General features: G+C 50.2%; 1 protein-coding gene across 3 annotated transcripts in view; it reads right to left on the bottom strand.

The window, feature by feature from the left end:
- The window catches only part of CKLF (chemokine like factor), a 132,875-nt gene that overhangs the window by 41,439 nt on the left and 72,552 nt on the right, over nt 1–18,884 (bottom strand). The window contains exon 4 of one of the 3 annotated variants that reach the window (XR_003857670.1): nt 8,306–9,086. The exons of the other annotated variants lie outside the window; for them this stretch is intronic. The gene's annotated coding sequence lies outside the window, so the exon portion shown is untranslated. Of the gene's footprint in view, nt 1–8,305; nt 9,087–18,884 lie in introns of those variants that run through there. 3 annotated transcript variants of the gene reach the window in all.

Here is an 18,884-nt window from a genome sequence, read left to right as displayed (position 1 = left end):
GGAAGCTTGGACAGCTGGAAGATAAATGCCCAAGGAAGGCAGTAACTTAAGAACAAGAGAGTCATGATGGAGTCCGGGCTAGTGCTAGTTAGATTAATAGCGAAGATACTAATGTATATGCAGTAAATAGAGGAGGAGCGCAGTTCCATAGTTCATGAACAGGATGATCATCTAATGTGTATCCGAAGGATCCGGGAAGGCTTGTCGGAACAGCCAAGTCTTAAGTTTTTTCTTAAATGTTAGGAGGCAAGGTTCCAACCTGAGATCTGCGGGGAGGTTATTCCAGATGGCTGGGCCTGCTATTGAAAAAGCTCGGTCCCTGGTCGAGATGAAGCGGGTGGCTTTGGTTGGAGGGGCTTGTAGCGCTCCTTTGTAGATTTCTCTAATCGGTCTGTTGGAAGTATGGAGTTTGAAAGGGATTTCCAGGTCGAGGTGAAGGTGGTTATGGATGGACTTGTGTATCAGGGTAAGTGATTTGTGAAGGACTCTGTGGTTGACCGGTAACCAGTGTAGGTTTCAGAGAATGGGAGTAATATGTTCTCTCCGGTTGGTGTTGGTCAAAAATTCTGGCCGCGGCGTTCTGTATCATCTGTAGTGGCTTGGTAGTTGAGCTGGGTAGGCCTATGAGTAGAGCGCTGCAGTAGTCTATTTTAGCAAATATCAAGGATTGAAGAATTGTCCTGAAGTCGTGGAAATATAGGAGAGGTTTGAGTCTTTTCAACACCTGTAGTCTGTGGAAGCAATCTTTGGTTATAGTGTTGATCATGTTCTTTAGATTAAGGCGGTTATCGAGAATTACCCCCAGATCTCTTACCTGCGTGTGGGTGAGCAGGTAGTTGTGGTGGGTCTGTGGAGGATGGTTGTCTTGGTTGGAGGAGATGAATAGTAGTTCGGTCTTAGCGGCGTTGAGGACCAAATTTAGAGACTGTTGAGTAGACTGGTGATGGATTGTAGGCAGTTGTTCCAGAGTGAGAGAGATTTGGTGATGGATTCTGTTATGGGAATCAGAATCTGAACATAGTCAGCATAAATGTAGTGAATGAGATTGAGACTTGTTAAAAGTTGGCAAAGGGGGAGGAGGTAGATATTGAAAAGGGTGGGAGAAAGGGAGGATCCTTGGGGTACGCCAAGAAAAGAATTTGTCGACGGTGATTCTTTGTTGTTAATCTTGACTTTGAAGCTTCTATTGCTAAGGAAGGACTTGAACCAGCTGTGGACTGATCCGGATATGCCTATGTCTGATAGGCGATTCAGGAGGATGGAGTGGTTAACTGTGTCGAAAGCCGCCGAGATGTCTAGGAGGATTAGAAGAAAGGAATGTCCTTTGTCCAGTCCCATGATAATATGGTCTGTTAGTGAGATGAGAAGGGTTTCTGTGTTGCGTGATTTGCGGAAACCATATTGGGAAGGGTAAAGAATATTGTGTTCTTCTAAATAATCAGAAAGTTGGGTGTTAACCAATTTCTCTGTAAGTTTGGCTAGGAATGGTAGATTAGAGGTGGGGCGGAAATTAGCTAGATTGCTAGGGTCTAAATTAAGTTTTTTAAGGATGGGTTTAAGGGTACCATTTTTTAGACTGTCTGGGTACATTCCTTGAGTTAAGCAGCAGTTTATGATGTTGGTCAGAGGTCCCGAGATTGTGTTTGGGATAAGTAGCAGTAGTTTGAAAGGTATGTTGTCTGTTGGGTGGCTGGATGGTTTCTGCCTCTTAAGGATGGATTCGATCTCTTTAGTGGAGGTTAATTCGAAGTTGTCGAATTTAGCTCCCTTAAGCGTGTGGTTGTTGGCGAATGAAGCGAGGGGGTTGGTCTTGGTTGGAAGGAGTGCGATAGTGTTTGTAATCTTCTGCTGAAAGAATAAGGCTAGCTCGTTTGCCTTGGATTGAGCCTGTTTGTCAGGTATTGATGGAGGTAGTGACTTAGTGATTTGTGATACATATGAAAAGAGAGCCTTTGCATCATATTGGAGATCGTGGATTTTATTGGCATAGTATTCTCTTTTTGCTTTTAGAATAGATGTCCTGTAAAGATGTAAAGTTCCTTTGTATGATGATAGAGTAGATGGGGTGGGAGCTTTGCGCCATCTATTTTCTTTGTGACGTAGTTCTTGTTTTATCCATTTGAGTTCACTGGTGAACCAGGGTTGATTTCCTTTTTTAGTTGGGTTAATTAATTTCGAGATTGATGGGCAGAGATTGTTTGCTACCACTTCCGTGATCTTATGCCAGGAGAGCACAGCTGAGTTGGGGTTGGATATATCTAGGTTTGTAAATTCCTTGGTGAGTTGCTCACTGAGCATGTCTGAAGCACAAGGTTTCCTGAAGTGAATGGTGGAGAGGTGCTGGGTAGTGAGCGATTGTTTTTTTGTGGAGAGGGTAGTTGTTATCAGGAAGTGGTCTGACCAGGGGATAGGGGTACATTTAGGTTCCATAGAGCAGGAGAAATTAGAATTGATGAAAATAAGATCCAAGGTGTGTCCTGCTTTGTGAGTTGGTTTGTTGACGATCTGGGTGAATCCCATAGCACTAAGAGCGGTGAGGAGGGCTTCACAATTGGATGAGTGTGGAGCGGCATTGAAGTGGATGTTAAAATCTCCCATAATAATGGTAGGAGAGTCTGTGTTGATGTGCTTCACAATGATTAGGAGTCTGATAGAATTCCCTCCCCAAAGGGAAGGAGTAGCAATCTGTAGCAGGACTGCCTACTATGGGTCTGCTAAGGAATGGCAATATGTTAACGTAGACTGCAGAGTTGGCAATCTGTACCAGCGGAGTACTGGAGATGGTGCTCAGCTGAACAGAAAGTAAATAGGTGAATCCTTGGGCCGACGGCAGATGACAGCGCCCTCAGAAGGAAGTCCCGAGAGGGACCACCAGCTAGGCTGGAGTATGGAGACAGACACAGATAGTCCTTTATTAGATAAGCAGTTTAACCACCAAAAGTGGCAGTAGTGAGCTGGTATGCCCGGCAGGGCTGAAGTCCTTCAGATACTGGAACTGCGATTCTCAGGTTGCTGAGCAGTAAAGAGACTGTAGATAGTGAATAGACAGGATATGCAGTTATACATAGCCAGTACGAGATGAATCTCACATAAGGTCCTGATACGGCTCAGTAGATGGAAAGGGTTAGGCCGAGGAGCAAGTATCTGGTTCCAGGGAAGCTCTGAGAGAGCTGTGGTCACTCACACTAATCTTTATCTGGAATAGCTTTTAAATAATACAGAATCTTCAGAGTGTTCAGGAACATAGACCCTCGATGAGCGAGTGCCGGTTCCTATATACCATCTGAAATAGTATCTCACAATGTCTGTATATGCCTCTGGATACGGAGAATCTTCAGAGTATTCAGGAACATAGGCCCTCGAGGAGTGAGTACCGTTTCCCAGCTGCAATCTGAAATAGAGAAAGAGAATGAGGCCCCCGAGGAGCGGGTACCTCTGGTAAGTCCAGAGAGGCAGAGTAGCTTGGACGAATTCGTCTCCGAGTCCGAGTCCGAATCCAAGTCCTTGCTAACTCAAGTTGTTAGCAAAAGAAAAGGCCTTTTATGTTGGAAGCGGATGACGTCAATACAGGGGGGACGCCCCTGAGGTTCGCGCCCTTGCTGGTACATACTTCGGAGCGCACGCACCCTACGTCATCAGGAACATGGCGGATCCACAGCGTCGAGCCGGCTCGGGGACACCGGGAAGAAGCGGCATGGAGATGCCGTGGCATCAAGCCATCCATCAGGCACGGAGGGAGTCGCCACACAGGTAGAGAGGGTGGAGCGAGGGCGAAAAGTAGGGCACAAACACCACAACAGCCACACGTGCCCTATTCATTTCTGAATACAGGCCTCTGGCAGGAACACTTTGCCTTGCTTTGTGTCGAAACAAGTGCCAAGACACTAAAACGTTTGAGATGGCTTTAACTTGCTCTTAGCCAAGTTCACCACCCAACCTAGAAACTTCAGGTACAGGTACAGGTAGACCAGAATACCATCCTGTCTCGACACTGTCACTACCGTCATCAAGACTTTGGTGGCCAAACCAAAAGGTTGCGCTTGAAAAATGTAGACCCCAAAACATCGAACCACAGAAGCAATAGCTGAATGGGAATATGTAGATACACCTCCGACAAATCCAGGGCTGTAAGAAACTCTGACGGTACTGCTCTTGTCACTGAGCATGTTTTCCATGCATAAATAAGCCACACTTCCATTAGGACCAAGAAACCTCCTTCGGTACAATGAAACAAACAGAATAACAGGCCTGTACTTTCCTGTGACTTAAGCACTGGAAACACAGCCCAACAGCTCAGGGGCCTCGACAATGTAAGCTCCACTGCCAGCCTCATTTCCGGAGAGTCGCAGGGAGATGCCATAAAGTTGTCCCAAGGAACGCAGAACTCCAGACCATGGCTGTTCCTTATCACCTCCAGAACCCACTGGTCTGACGTGATATTGATCCACCTCTGGTAAAAGGAGACAGGCAAACCTCTTTCTCCAATTCTAGGAGGTGGGTCGGCACCTCTTCATTGAGTGTGTTGGGATACATCGCCACCCAAGCCGAAAGGACTGAGACCTACTCAGAGGTCCAACCCTCTGAGAAGGCGCTTCTCTGTAGGGTCGAAAACGTCGGAAACCCCTAGCACAAACCCCACACACCGAAAGAGTGCAGTGCCTGCATTTAATCCTTTGGTAAACAAGGAACTTGGGACTCACCCCGCTTATTGGCATTTACTCCAACTCACTCCCAAACTTGTGGTTCTTTAAGGGCAATTTTATAAGACTAGACTTTGAAATTGTAGCAGCCGACCAAATCTCAGCCACAGCTGACATGAGGCTACTAACACTGAAGCTACCCCTCTGGCAGAGGGGTGGACCAAGGCACAGTGCGCATTTGCCAAAAAGGTGGCAGCCAGTTCCATCACTGCCCTGGTATTCAAACCAGTCTCATCGACTTTCTAAGATAGAAGTAAACAAGCGTGAGCCACCAGGGAACAGCAAGAGGCTAACTGCAATTTCCTGCCACTGTCTCAAGGCCTGCATAAGGATAGCCAAGGGTCCATCAAGCCCATCATCCTGTTTCCAACAAAGGCCAAACCAGGCCACAAGAACCTGGCAATTACCCAAACACTACGAAGATCCCATGGTACTGATGCAATTAATAGCAGTGGCTATTTTCTAAGTCAACTTAATTAATAGCAGGTAATGGACTTCTCCTCCAAGAACTTATCCAATCCTCTTTTAAACACAGCTACACCAACTGCATTAACCACATCCTATGGCAACAAATTCCAGAGTTTAATTGTGCGTTGAGTGAAAAATAACTTTCTCCGATTAGTTTTAAATGTGCCACATGCTAACTTCATGGAGTGCCCCCTAGTCTATTATCCGAAAAAGTAAATAACTGTTTCACATTAACCCGTTCTAGACCTCTCATGATTTTAAACACCTCTATCATATCTCCCCTCAGCCGTCTCTTCTCCAAGCTGAAAAGTCCTAACCTCTTTAGTCTTTCCTCATAGGGGAGCTGTTCCATTCCCTTTATCATTTTGGTCGCCCTTCTCTGTACCTTCTCCATCAAAACTATATATTTTTTGAGATGCGGTGACCAGAATTGTACACAATATTCAAGGTGCGGACTCACCATGGAGCGATACAGAGGCATTATGACATTTTCCGTTTTATTCACTATTCCCTTTCTAATAATTACCAACGTTCTGTTTGCTTTCTTGACTGCCGCAGCAAACTGAACCTATGATTTCAATGTATAAGATGCCCAGATCTCTTTCTTGGGTGGTAGCTCCTCATATGGAACCTAACATTGTGTAACTATAGAAACACAGAAACATAGAAATGACGGCAGAAGAAGACCAAGCAGCCCATCCAGTCTGCCCAGCAAGTTTTGCACTTTTTTTTTTCTCATTCTTATCTGTTACTCTTGGCTCTTAGTAACCTTTTGATTCTATTTCCCTTCCACCCCCACCATTAATGTAGACAGCATTGTTGGAACTGCCTCTAAGTGAAATATCTAGCTTAATTAGTTAGGGGTAGTAACCGCCGCAATAAGCAAGCTATACCCATGCTATAGCATGGGTTATTTTTCCCTATATGCATCACCTTGCACTTATCCACATTAAATTTCATCTGCCATTTGGATGCCCAATTTTCCAGTCTCACAACGTCTTCCTGCAATTTATCACAATCTGCTTGTGATTTAACTACTCTGAACAATTTTGTATCATCTGTAAATTTGATTACCTCACTCGTCATATTTCTTTCCAGATCATTTATAAATATATTGAAAAGTGTGGGTCCCAATACAGATCCCTGAGGCACTCCACTGCCCCCTCCCTTCCACTGAGAAAATTGTCCATTTAATCCTACTCTCTGTTTCCTGTCTCTTAGCCAGTTTGTAATCCACGAAAGGGCATCTCCACCTATCCCATGACTCTTTACTTTTCCTAGAAGCCTCTCACGAGGAACTTTGTCAAACACCTTCTGAAAATCCAAATATACCACATCTACCAGTTCACCTTTATCCACATGTTTATTAACTCCTTCAAAAATGTGAAGCAGATTTGTGAGGCAAGACTTACCTTGGGTAAAACTATGCTGACTTTGTTCCATTAAACCATGTCTTTCTATATGTTCTGTGATTTTGATATTTAGAACACGTTCCACTATTTTTCCTGGAACTGAAGTCAGGTTAACTGGTTTGTAGTTTCCCGGATCTCCACTGGAGCCCTTTTTAAATATTGGGGTTACATTAGCCACCCTCCAGTCTTCAGGTACAATGGATGACTTTAATGTTAGGTTACAAATTTTTACTAACAGGTCTGAAATTTCATTTTTTAGTTCCTTCAGAATCCTGGGGTGTATACCATCCGGTCCAGGTTATTTACTACTCTTCAGTTTGTCAATCAGGGCTACCACATCTTCTAGGTTCAACGTGATTTGGTTCAGTCCATCGAATCATTACCCATGAAAACCTTCTGCAGGAAAGGTTGTTCGCTTGGGGACTGCACACACCAGCACATCCACTTTTGGAAAATGCAACTGCTCTCTCTCTCGCTGTCACATCCAGGGGGTTTAGCCCTACCAAGGCTTGTCCCCCTTAAATTAATTTCCAGAGCACCCCATTCAAGGCCAATCAAGGCACTAAAACGGGATTCTTCTTTGGCTCAGACAGAGAACCAAACCCTAGCACTCCCAGCATTGCCTGAGTCTGGGAGATCAGTGTTATATAGATAGGATTTTAGATAGTGCTGGGGAAGGAGCCGGCTATCTTAGTACATGTGGGTACCAATGACATAGGAAAGTGTAAGAGGGAGGTTCTGCAAGTCAGAGTTAGTTTTTAGGTAGAAAGTTGAAATCCAGAACCTCCAGGATAGCATTTCAGACATGCTCCCCATTGCACATGCAAGATCCCAGAGGCAGGCAAAGCTCCAGAGTCTCAATGCGTGGATGAGATGACGCAGAGAAGAGGGTTTTAGGTTTGTTAGGAACTGGTCATTTTGTGGGAGGGGGGGCCTTTTCAAAAAGGAAGTCTAAAAATAAGATGGGAGAGTTAGAGTGTATAGCACTAGATGAAAAAGTACATATAATTAGCATCCCAGGGATAGGCAGCATGGACTCTATTTACCCCTTGGGATCCTGCCAGGTACGTATGACTAGAATGGCCACTCTTAGAAACAGGATACTGGGCTTGGACTTTTGTTCTGACCCAGGATAGCAAGTCTTGTGTTCTAAGGTAGCTAGCTGGTTCCTGGCATACAAAATCTTGAGAAAGACTGACCTAGCGTACTCTTTCAGTTGTAACACAGTTGTTAGTAGTGCCTTTTCATAAGAACATACATTGGCAGGAAACACACAGATGGGTTTTTTCAGTCACAAGGCCTATGTTGTGAAACACTGTTCTTCAGGAACTGCAACAAATTGTTGATTGAGCAATGTTTAGGAAGTAATTGAAAATCTATTTCCAACAGACCTTCGATATTAATATATTACTGTTGAGAAGATATTTTTTTTGCAAAATAATTTTTTATTGGGATGAAACTTGAACAAACAGTAAAGCCCGTATGACAGCAGGCAAAAACCAGTGTACATAGCAATCACTACAGTCCAAAAATACTCGATACGCAATAGCAACAACAAACATCAATCGCGTCTCTATCCCAACTCATTTTACTATTTTCCCCACAGATCCCTTCCCCCCCCCGTATGCACCAACACCTTCAGCCCACTCAGCCCCATGCACACCACCCCACATACACTCCCCTGCCCCCCCCCCCGACTCCCCCCCCTTCAAAGACCAGGGACTATGTCCAATCAGGCTCATATCCACCTGCACGAAACCCTTACTGAACAGCTATTGGCAACATGGGAACACAGGCTTGCCAGCAAGCCCGATACAGCTTGTTGGGTTTCTGCTTGCCCAGCACAAAGTCCAAGCTTTCAAGTTGAAGAATGAGGTCATTCTTTGAGACCAGGCCAAGACAGACGGAGACAAGTCCGGGGCAGCCCAATCGGAGAGTATCGTACGACATGCCAGAAGAGTGGCCACTCTGCTAAATTTGTCTTTTGAGTGACGGACTTCAGTAGAACAGGCCTGGGGGCTAGACAACAGGAACTGTCCAGTGGCAGGCAGCGGGGCAGCAGTGCACTGCGAGATGACATCCGCTACTGACTCCCAAAAAGCGGTCAAGGTCTGGCAACTGAAGAGATGGTGCAGGAGCGTGCCCTCCTCCGTCCTGCACTTTATTCAAAGAGGAGAGTCTGTGCACCCCATTTGGAAGTGACGAACATCAGTACAATAAATGCGATGAAGGATTTTAAACTGGACTTCCCGGAGTCCAATGTCCGGAACCTGCCTGTGCACCGCTACAAAACACTGTTCCATGTACTGAGAGGTGAGGGGGGCATGGCGAGCTCCGTAGACCATTTTGCCACCAGATGATCCAATCGACTCTCCGTCCGCAAGGCCCGGCCAAACTTGACCCATCCGGATCAAGTTTGAGGAGAGCCGTGTCAAATACCTTTGTAGCAAATGCTGATTCAGCCGTCCGGACCTCCGGTGTCCACTGGAGAGAGGTCAAATAATGCCTTGCTTGCAAATAGGCAAAGAAATGTTTGTTAGGTAACTGATAATTGGCAGCCAAAGTAGCATAGTCCAGCAATACATGCGTTTCGTGATCATAAAAATGGAAAGCATACACCACCCCCTTGCGAGCCCACATTCGGAATATAGCGCTACAATCCCTTCCCGGCACAAAGCCCACATTTCCCAAAAATGGCATCAACATCAAGGTTATTCCCACCATGCCACCTTACAAGCGAAGCCACCACCATGCGCAAAGACAGGAGAAGGCTCAATGGGGACCAGGAGGCAGTCATACAGTTTAACAATCCCGGCTCACTGTAACGGTAGGTGTCAGTGAGCCACTCCCCCACAAAGCGCAATTGGCAGGCAGCATTATAGAGCCGAAAATCTGGTAAGCCATATCCCCCCCCGCTCCCTGGGACACATTAATGTTGCATAGCTGAGGCGCACCCTCCTCCCCCTCCATAAGAATTTTTGAATCATGGCACACAATCTTTTGAGATCCGCAGCCCTCAGCCAGCAAGGGATCATAGGCAGAACATAGATTACTTTAGGGGCGATCACCATTTTAATCAACGCACAGCGCCCAGAGACAGTGGTAGAGAACCCCAGGCATCCAATTGTACCTGTATCTTATCCAGAACAGGGCGCACATTGAGATCATATAAACCCGCCAGATTCCTAGGGACCCATACCCCAAGGTACTTCAATTTGCTGGTGGCCCACTTGAGTGGAAAGGGTCCATCCCATGTGTGTTGCAGCCGAGGCTCCAATGCTAAAGCTTCCGACTTGGCAAAATTAATTTTTAGCCCCACCTTCTGAAATTGGTCAAACAGATCGATAATTATGGGTATGCTAGTACAGGGCCGCCTCACAAAAGCAAGATGTCGTCAGCAAACATGGCTAACTTAAGGGGATGATTGTCTACACTAATGCCCCACACCATACGATCCCCCTGCAATCGAATAGCTAAGGGTTCGAGAGCCATGATAAAGAGTAGTGGGGAGAGAGGACAGCCCTGTCGGACCCACAGTGCAGAGCGAAAGAGGGGGTCAGGGTCCCATTCACCAGGACACTAGCACTAGGGTTACTATACAGGAGTTCAAGCCACTGCAGAAACGCCCCCGAGATTCCATACTGACGCAGCCCCCAAAATAAGTACTCCCACAACGAGTCAAATGCATTTTCTGCGTCGAGGCTGAGTATTGCTGCCTCCTCCCCGGAGGGATAACTAAGAGACGCGATCAGGCACCACACATTCCGTACCCCCTGATGCCCCTGAACAAACCCCAATTGATCCCCATGAATGAGAGAGGGTAGGAGGCCACCCAGCCGCACAGCCAAAATAGCTGCCAAAAGCTTGATGCCAACATTTAGGAGGGAAATTGGCCTATATGAACCCATGTCCAGTGGGTCTTTGCCCGGGTTTGGGAGGACCACTATGACCAAGTGATTTAAGGCGGCAGACAGCGAGCCAAGGTCCAGCAATTCATTATAGAATATGTGAAGGTGTGACAGTAGAGAAAATTTCAGGATTTTATAAAATTCTGAACCCAAGCCACCCTGACCCGCGGCTTTCCCCAGTTTAAGTTTCTGTATAGCCGCATGTACCTCCAAGTTCACTAATAGGGGCATTAAGAGCCATCAACTGCTCCGGAGATACACTCGGCCAAGGAAGTTGCCGAAACAGGGCCTCAGTGGCCACCCGGTCTTGCGGCTTCGTCGCGTATAGCCGCTGATAGAATTCAAGAAACCGGTCAGAAATAGCCCCTTGGGCAGTCCAGTCCGATGGTTCCCATACCAATCCCGGATACAAACCACAGCCCTCCCATGGTCCCAAGGTCGTACTAAGTGGCGCGGTTCATGTACTTATACAGCTGGTACTGGTAATACCTAAGGGACTTGGATGCCCCCTCTGATGGAGGAGGCTGTTTGGGACTTCCCACGCCTGGTCGACCTGGCCCATAGCTTCCGGGGTCATATCAACCACGTGTCTCTGTTGTGCTTCCTTGAGCACCTTTGTAAGGTGCAGTATTTTAGCATTATGCTGCCTGTTAGTCTTAACCACATAAGCGATAATTTCCCACCTCCTAACCGCTTTCCCGGCCTTCCATAACATAGCTGCCGAAATGTCCGGGGTGGTATTAAGTGACATATATTCCTTCCAGCAGTGCTGCAAATGGGAGTGAAAATCTTTAAGTAGAGATCCGGTTACATGCACCATAAAAATGGGGGCCGCGGACCTCGTTCACAGGTCAAAAGGACCGAGACAGGGGTATGATCCTCTACCCTGGGGAACCACCTATCAGAGATCAACAAATAGTCTAGCCGCGAATACGTCTGGTGGGGGTTGGAGAAGAAAGTAAAGTCCAGATCCCCTGGATGCAGGACACGCCACACATCCTTGAGCTGCAACTCGGTACATAAAAGGTTTACCCCCCCTGATGTCAGTCATTAGCGGTGTCAAGCTTGGGTGGTTTACAATCCACCTGTTTATTGGCCACCATGTTGAAATCTCTGCCCACCACCATGATATGATCAGTAAATTCTGCCAACAAGCCCACCAAATGAGGGAAGAAATCTTGGGAGTAAATATTAGGAGCATTCCACCTTCTGCTGGTAAAGGACCCCGGCTGCAATCACATAGCGACTTTCCTTGTCATGACAAGTTCTAGTGATTTGGAATGGAAATAGTTTATGAAAGAGTAAAGCCACGCTCCGTTTGCGAGCTGTGTAGGAAGAGTACAGACATTGGCCTACCCATTCTTTTTTAAGTTTATGATGTTCGGTATCACACAAGTTGGCTTCCTGGAGAAAAACCACCTGGGAATGCATACGGTTAAATTGAGCTAATAATATTTTCCTCTTAATAGGGGAGTGGATTCCATCTACATTCAGCATGGTCACTCTAACCTTTGCCATTCCATCTATCACCACACAGTATTATTGGCCCAACCCATGAATAGGGCAGGAAACCCGCACAGAGTTTAGCCTTGCAGCTTCCCAGCCTAAGCCGCAAGCACCTGGTCCCATATTCAAGGTAACCCATATGCCATGGTCTTAGTAACTGCTTTTCCAACCTGTCCCCCCACCCCCCTTATGTTCCAGAACCCCTGTACGCAGGAACCTTCATTCATACCCCCAAGCCATACCCAAAACACACACACACACACAACCCATACCATTCTCACGTGCCCCAAGAGGCCCAGAGCCACTCTCTCCCCCACCATGTAGCGTGCTGGGTGGAGAGAAGCTCCCCTCCGGCCCCGCCTCCCATCCCCCCGCAACTGATAGCAACACAGTATAGTGCAACCTTTCAAAAATGTCGTAAACACATGAAACCTAGGGGTTTGAGAGTCTCAAAAACTATGGCCTCAGTGTCAATACGCAGAACAAGGGTCGCAGGACCGGACATAGCATCCTACAAATGCGCAGGTATATATCAAAATCCACAGCCCATCAAACAAGGAAAGTCAACAAAACTGTAGCAATGCAAGCTGACATCCGAGAATGTCCCAGCAGCTATAGCAAAGCAGCCAAAGCCAGCCTGTAGGTTCCCTTCATTCTCCTTTGGCACGTGGCAGCGTGGCTATGAAGCCCTCCGCGGCTTCTTTAGAGGTGAAGAAGAGAAGAGAACTTGATTGTCGTGGAAGACGCGTAACTTAGCCGGGTAAAGCAGTCCAAATTTAATGCCTCGCTTGTGTAATTCAGTACACGCCGGCGCCATAAATTTTCCGCTGTGCTGTCGTGTTAGCCAAGAAATCGTTGAATAAAAGAATCCTGTGACCTTGGTATTCCACTGCGGCCTGTTGTTTAAAGGCCCCCCTCTCGCAGCATCCCAACATGGTGGATCCATTCACAAATCAGAGGGGCCATAGAGAAGTCCAGACCTAGCTGCGCTGGTAACCAGGTCTCCACCAAAGCAAGCAGCTCACCCTCCTTAACTGGCTCGGGCAAGCCAATGATCCGGATGTTATTCCGACAGCTCCTGTCCTCCAAGTCCTCAATCTTGGCCAGTAGTTCCCGCTGAGTGACCTGTAGCGCTGCCACGTGGTGCTCTGACTCCTCGAGCCGGTCGCCTTGGTCAGACAGGACATGTTCCGCCTCGTCCAGCCTTTTAGTTTGCCCCTCCAGGGCCGATTTAATGTCTTCCATAGAGGCTTGTATTTTGGTGAGGCGAAGATCCAACACCGCCGTGACACTCAGAGATCTGATGCAGAGTGTCTGCTGAGAGACAGTCCAGTACCTTCGCGCTGGCGGGAGCCTCCGCCATCTTGGAGGTGGTGGGGCGGGGATAACCAACACTCTTATGCGCGCTTTTGTGTCGCATCGCCTGCTCGTCGGTAGGATGACCAGGGCCCTTGGGACAAGGGTAAACTGGAATGCGAGACGCCCGGCCCGTGTAACAGGCGTTTACCAGGGTGGAGTCTCTAGTCGGGCGAGCAGAGGCACAGGGCTCAGGTCCTAAACGTTTCAGCCACTTTGGTCTTTACAAGTCCGGTGACCTGGGCTCCAATCCTTGGCCTCCCTGGGGCACCCTCCCATGAAAAAGAGTGTGTTAAACAGTGCCTCCCAAGTTCAAAATATCCAGGCTCCCGCCAAAGTCCCACAAATGCCGGCCCACACAGCAGCCTAAAAGCAGAAACTTACAGAGGCGGCAACCATCTTGGCCACGTGGATCCTACCCCGTGCCTCCCGCTGCATGTCGGGTGGTTCCCGGCGCTGGCCTTGATCTGGAGGACCTCTGAGGATAGAATGCCGCAGAGTCACCCGCCTAGGCTCGTGGTAAGGGGGGGGCAGTTCAGCGGGCCGGCCGCCATCTTGTGTTCACTGCACCGTGCTCTCTGCCTCGCCGCAGTCGCTACCGTCCACCCCTCTCGGGAGCCGAAGCCATTCCACTGGGAGCCCGGCGGTATCAAAAGCCCTCTCAAGCAAAAAGGGGGCAAAAACGCCACTGCTGCATGGGGCTATCAGGGAAAGTTGGGAGGGGGACCGCGGATCTCAATTCCCGGCCGTCCTTGCTGGTGACGTCATCACCAGAAGTCTCAATATGTTTTAAAATCTGTTGCATTTTACGTTATCTATCTATTCTGTATTTTGGGGGTTTGATGTTTTTATATTGGTTTTGTTTTATTATGATGTTTAATTTTGTGACTCGCTTAGAACGTATATAAGTGAGGTATAAGAAAATTACTTCTTACCTGCTAATTTTCGTTCCTGTAGTATTAAGGATCAGTCCAGACGGTGGGTTATGTCCCCCGTCCAGCAGATGGAGTCAGAGTAAACTTTTGAGGGTGCTGGTATATAAGCTGGTGCACCCTCCTAGATCCTCAGTATCGGGAATATCAAAGCCAAGCCAGAGTACTGGACAGACCAAGGATGATGGATCAAGCATATGTGCAACCAAAGAGACTTAAACTGTGAACAAATTTATGCAACGTGCAATGAGAACTGTCGAACAGAACACCACACAAAAGACAACCACCCCCGAAGGGGAAAGAGCAGAGAACAGAAGGACAGTAGATGATAGTCGAGCAGGTTCACACCGGGTGGGCGTCTGGACTGATCCTTAGTACTACAGGAACGAAAATTAGCAGGTAAGAAGTAATTTTCTTTTCCCTGTACATACAGGATCAGTCCAGACGGTGGGATGTACCAAAGCTTCCCTAAACCGGGTGGGTCCCTGAGAACCCTGCTCGAAGTACCCTGTCCCCAAAAGAGCCAGACTCCGCTACCGGTACATGGAGTCTGTAGTGTCTGGAAAAAGTGTGGAGAGACTTCCAAGTCGCCGCCCGGCAGATTTCTTGTGTGGAGACGAGCTGAGACTCTGCGTGGGAAGTGGCCTGGGCTCGCAAAGAATGCGCCTTGATGCCCGCCGGAGGATCCTTCCCGGAACCAATGTAAGCAGAAGCCACCGCCTCTTTGAGCCAGCGCGCGATGGTAGTCTTTGACGCCTGTTGGCCCTTTCTAGCACCGGACCAAAGTATGAAGAGATGATCGGAAACCCAAAAATCATTCGTCACCTCCAAATAGCGGAGAAGCGCCCTTTTAACATCCAGGCACCGAAGCGCCGCAGGGGCGTCCCCCGGGAAGGCTGGAAGTTCCACCACCTGGTTCATGTGAAACAAGGAGACCACTTTAGGCAAGAACGAGGGAACCGTTCGCAGGGAAACCCCGGAGTCCGTGAACCGCAGGAAAGGCTCCCTGCACGACAGCTCTTGTAGCTCTGAGATACGCCGTGCCGAGGCTATGGCAACCAGGAAAATCGTCTTTAGGGTGACGTCCTTGAGGGAAGCCTGACGCAAAGGCTCGAAGGGAAGCCCTCCCAGGGCACGCAGCACCGGCAGCCGCAAGTGCTTGACTCCCCTGAGGAACCGGGATATATCCGGATGGGATGACGGGTCCGGCCTGCCCGAGGCGCGAGCCAAAGACGCGAGTGCTGACATCTGCACTCTGAGCGAACTGTAGGAAAGACCTTTTTCCAGCCCGTCCTGCAAAAACGCCAGGATGTGATGGCGGGAAGCTGCGGTCGCGAGGGCACCCCGCGCCGAGCACCAAACTTCAAAGACCTTCCAGACCCGCACATAGGTGACCGATGTTGAAGCCTTACGCGCCTTGAGGAGTGTGTCCACCACGGGAATAGCGTAGCCTTTGTTCAGGAGACCCCTCCTCTCAAAAGCCACGCCGCAAGACAGAAGGGTTCCGCCTGCTCCAAAAATACTGGGCCCTGATGAAGAAGACGTGGGAGGTGCGCGAGTCGAAGTGGACCGTCCACCGACACGCCGAGAAGATCCGCGAACCATGGACGCCGCGGCCATTCAGGAGCCACCAGGATGACCCGACCGTGGTGCCGCTCCATCCTCCTTAGCACCTTTCCCACCAGGGGCCAGGGGGGAAAGACATAAAGTAGAATCTGAGTGGGCCAGGGGAGAACCAGAGCATCGACTCCTTCCACGCCGCGCTCCCTTCTGCGGCTGAAGAACTGAGGAGCTTTTGCGTTGGAGGCGGACGCCATGAGGTCCATCTCCGGCATCCCCCACCGGCGAGAGATGAGCGACATCGCCTCGTCGGAGAGAGACCATTCCCCCGGATCCAACACCTGACGACTCAGAAAGTCTGCTTGAATGTTGTCCACTCCGGCGATGTGGGATGCCGCCAGTTGATCTAGGAAACGCTCCGCCCACGCCATCAGGCGCGCGGCCTCCCAAGCTACCAGACAGCTCCTGGTTCCTCCTTGCCGGTTGATGTAAGCCACCGTAGTCGCATTGTCCGAGAGGACTCGGACCGCTCGACCCCTGATCAGAGGCAGGAACTGCACGAGGGCCAGGCGAACCGCCCTGGTCTCCAGGCGGTTGATTGACCAGGTAGACTGGTCCTTTGTCCACCGGCCCTGGGCCGAGCTCCTGAGACACACTGCTCCCCAACCGGACAGACTGGCATCGGTAGTGACCACTACCCAGTCCGGCGTCTCCAGGGAGCATCCTTGAGCTAGGTTCCTGGGATCCAGCCACCACCTCAAGCTGGACCTGGCGGACGGAGGAAGCGGTAGAATCGCCTGGTAGTCCCGAGAGACTGGTTTCCACCTCGAAAGCAGGGACATTTGTAGAGGCCGCAGGTGTGCAAAGGCCCAGGGCACCAAGCTGATCGCGAACGCCATGGAGCCCAGGACCTGGAGATAATCCCATGCCATGTGTGTCGGAAGAGAAGCAAACCGGATGATTTGATCCCGCAGAGATTGAGCCTTGTCCGGACGCAGGAAGACCTTGCCCAGAGCCGTGTCGAAACGCGCTCCCAGGAAATCCAACTGTTGGGCTGGCCGCAGGCTGCTCTTGCTGAAGTTCACCACCCAGCCAAGAGACTGCAGGAAGGCCACCACTCTGTCGACCGCCGCCCGTCCCTGCGGCAGAGACTTTGCACGAATGAGCCAGTCGTCCAAGTAAGGGTGAACCAAAATGCCTTCCTTCCGGAGTGCGGCCGCTACCACCACCATAATCTTGGTGAAGGTTCTGAGCGTGGTCGCCAGGCCGAAGGGCAGCGCCTGGAACTGAAAATGTTGACCCAAGATTTTGAAGCGAAGGAATCTGTGGTGGGCCGGATGGATCGGAACATGCAGATAAGCTTCCGTGAGGTCGAGGGAAGCTAGGAACTCCCCTTGATGCACCGCCGCAATGACAGAGCGGAGTGTTTCCATGCGGAACTTGGAGACCCGGAGCATCTTGTTGATTTCCTTGAGGTCCAGAATGGGACGAAAGGATCCGTCCTTTTTGGGAACCACGAAGTAAATCGAATAATGCCCCGAGCCCACCTCTCCTGAGGGGACGGGCGAGATGGCTCCCAGGTTCAGCAGCCTGTCCAGCGTGTGTTGCACCCCCAAGCGCTTGAGACTTGACCCGCAGGGAGAGAAGATGAACCGGTCCCTGGGAGACCGAACAAATTCCAACGCGTAACCGTCTCTTAGGATGTCTAGGACCCATTGGTCCGTGGTGATGTTGGTCCATTCCTCGCGAAATAAAGCGATGCGACCTCCAATCCGGGGCAGCGAGGAGTGGACCGGCCTGGCATCATTGTGAGGGCTTGCCTGAGGCTCCCTGTGTCGAGGAGTCCCTGGCGGGTCTGCGACCCCGAAAGGGCCGCGTCCACGTTTGCGACCTGGTGGATGGTGTCCTAGGGCCCTGCGGCCTGGAGCCTCGGTAACGCCTCTGAGCGCGGTAGCGATTCCTGGGAGTTCCAGAAGGCGGACGAAAACCACGCTGTCGATCCTCAGGCAATCTGTGGACCGAATTTTCCCCCAGGGTCTTGATGATCTGATCGAGGTCCTCGCCAAAGAGAAACCTGCCCTTGAAGGGCAGAGCTCCCAGACTCGCCTTGGAGGAGGCGTCCGCTGCCCAGTTCCTGAGCCACAGGAGGCGTCTGGCGGAAACAGCCGATGCCATGGTCCTCGCCAGGACCCGCAGCAGGTCGTGCAACGTATCTGCCCCGTAAGCAATGACTGCCTCCAGACAGTCTGCCTGGGCCGCCTCCTCTGGTGGTAACTGTTGAGAGGTGAGGAACCCATCGAAGCCCGGCTCTCTGGGTCAGAGAACCGCAGATAGCCGCCCGGACCCCCAGCGCCGAGACCTCAAAGATCTTCTTGAGGGCAACCTCCAGCTTTCTATCCTGAATATCCCGAAGCGCAGTGCCCCCTGTGACCGGGATGGTAGTTCTCTTCGTGACGGCGGACACCGCCGAATCAACCTTGGGGACCTTGAGAAGGTCCAGGAAGTCCCCCGGTAGTGGATAGAGCTTGTCCATAGCCATGCCGCCCCGAAGGGACGCCTCCGGGTTATCCCACTCCCTCACAAGAAGCTGGAGAAATGAATCGTGAATGGGAAAGGTCCTTGCCAGGGGGCGCAGGCCTGCCAAGACAGGATCACCCTTGGTGGTAGCGGAGGCTACGGAAGGAGCCGGGGGTCCCGGGGGCTCAATGGGAGGGTCGAGGTCCAGTTCCTTGAGAACGTGAGGAATGAGATCCGCCAATTCCTCTTTGCAAAAGATGCGAAGGACCCGCGGGTCATCGCATTCCAGGTGCGCTGTCAAGCTCAAATAGTCATCCCCCAGGTCCGGCGAGGGCGACGGGCCACCTAGGGAGAGAGGTATACTCAGGGGCAACCTGGAGCCGCCCCCCACGGTCCCCGGTACCGACGCCGTAGCACCCGAGGTCCTGGGGGCCTTGGCGGGGGGAGGAGAGACAACTGACCCCCCCTGAGGATTCAGGCTCTGTAAATAAGCCTGGTGCATAAGCACCACGAAGTCCGCCGAAA

Source organism: Rhinatrema bivittatum, chromosome 7 (assembly GCF_901001135.1).
Source record: "Rhinatrema bivittatum chromosome 7, aRhiBiv1.1, whole genome shotgun sequence".
NCBI classification, from domain to species: domain Eukaryota; kingdom Metazoa; phylum Chordata; class Amphibia; order Gymnophiona; family Rhinatrematidae; genus Rhinatrema; species Rhinatrema bivittatum.
This window is presented reverse-complemented; position numbering and strand designations above follow the sequence as displayed.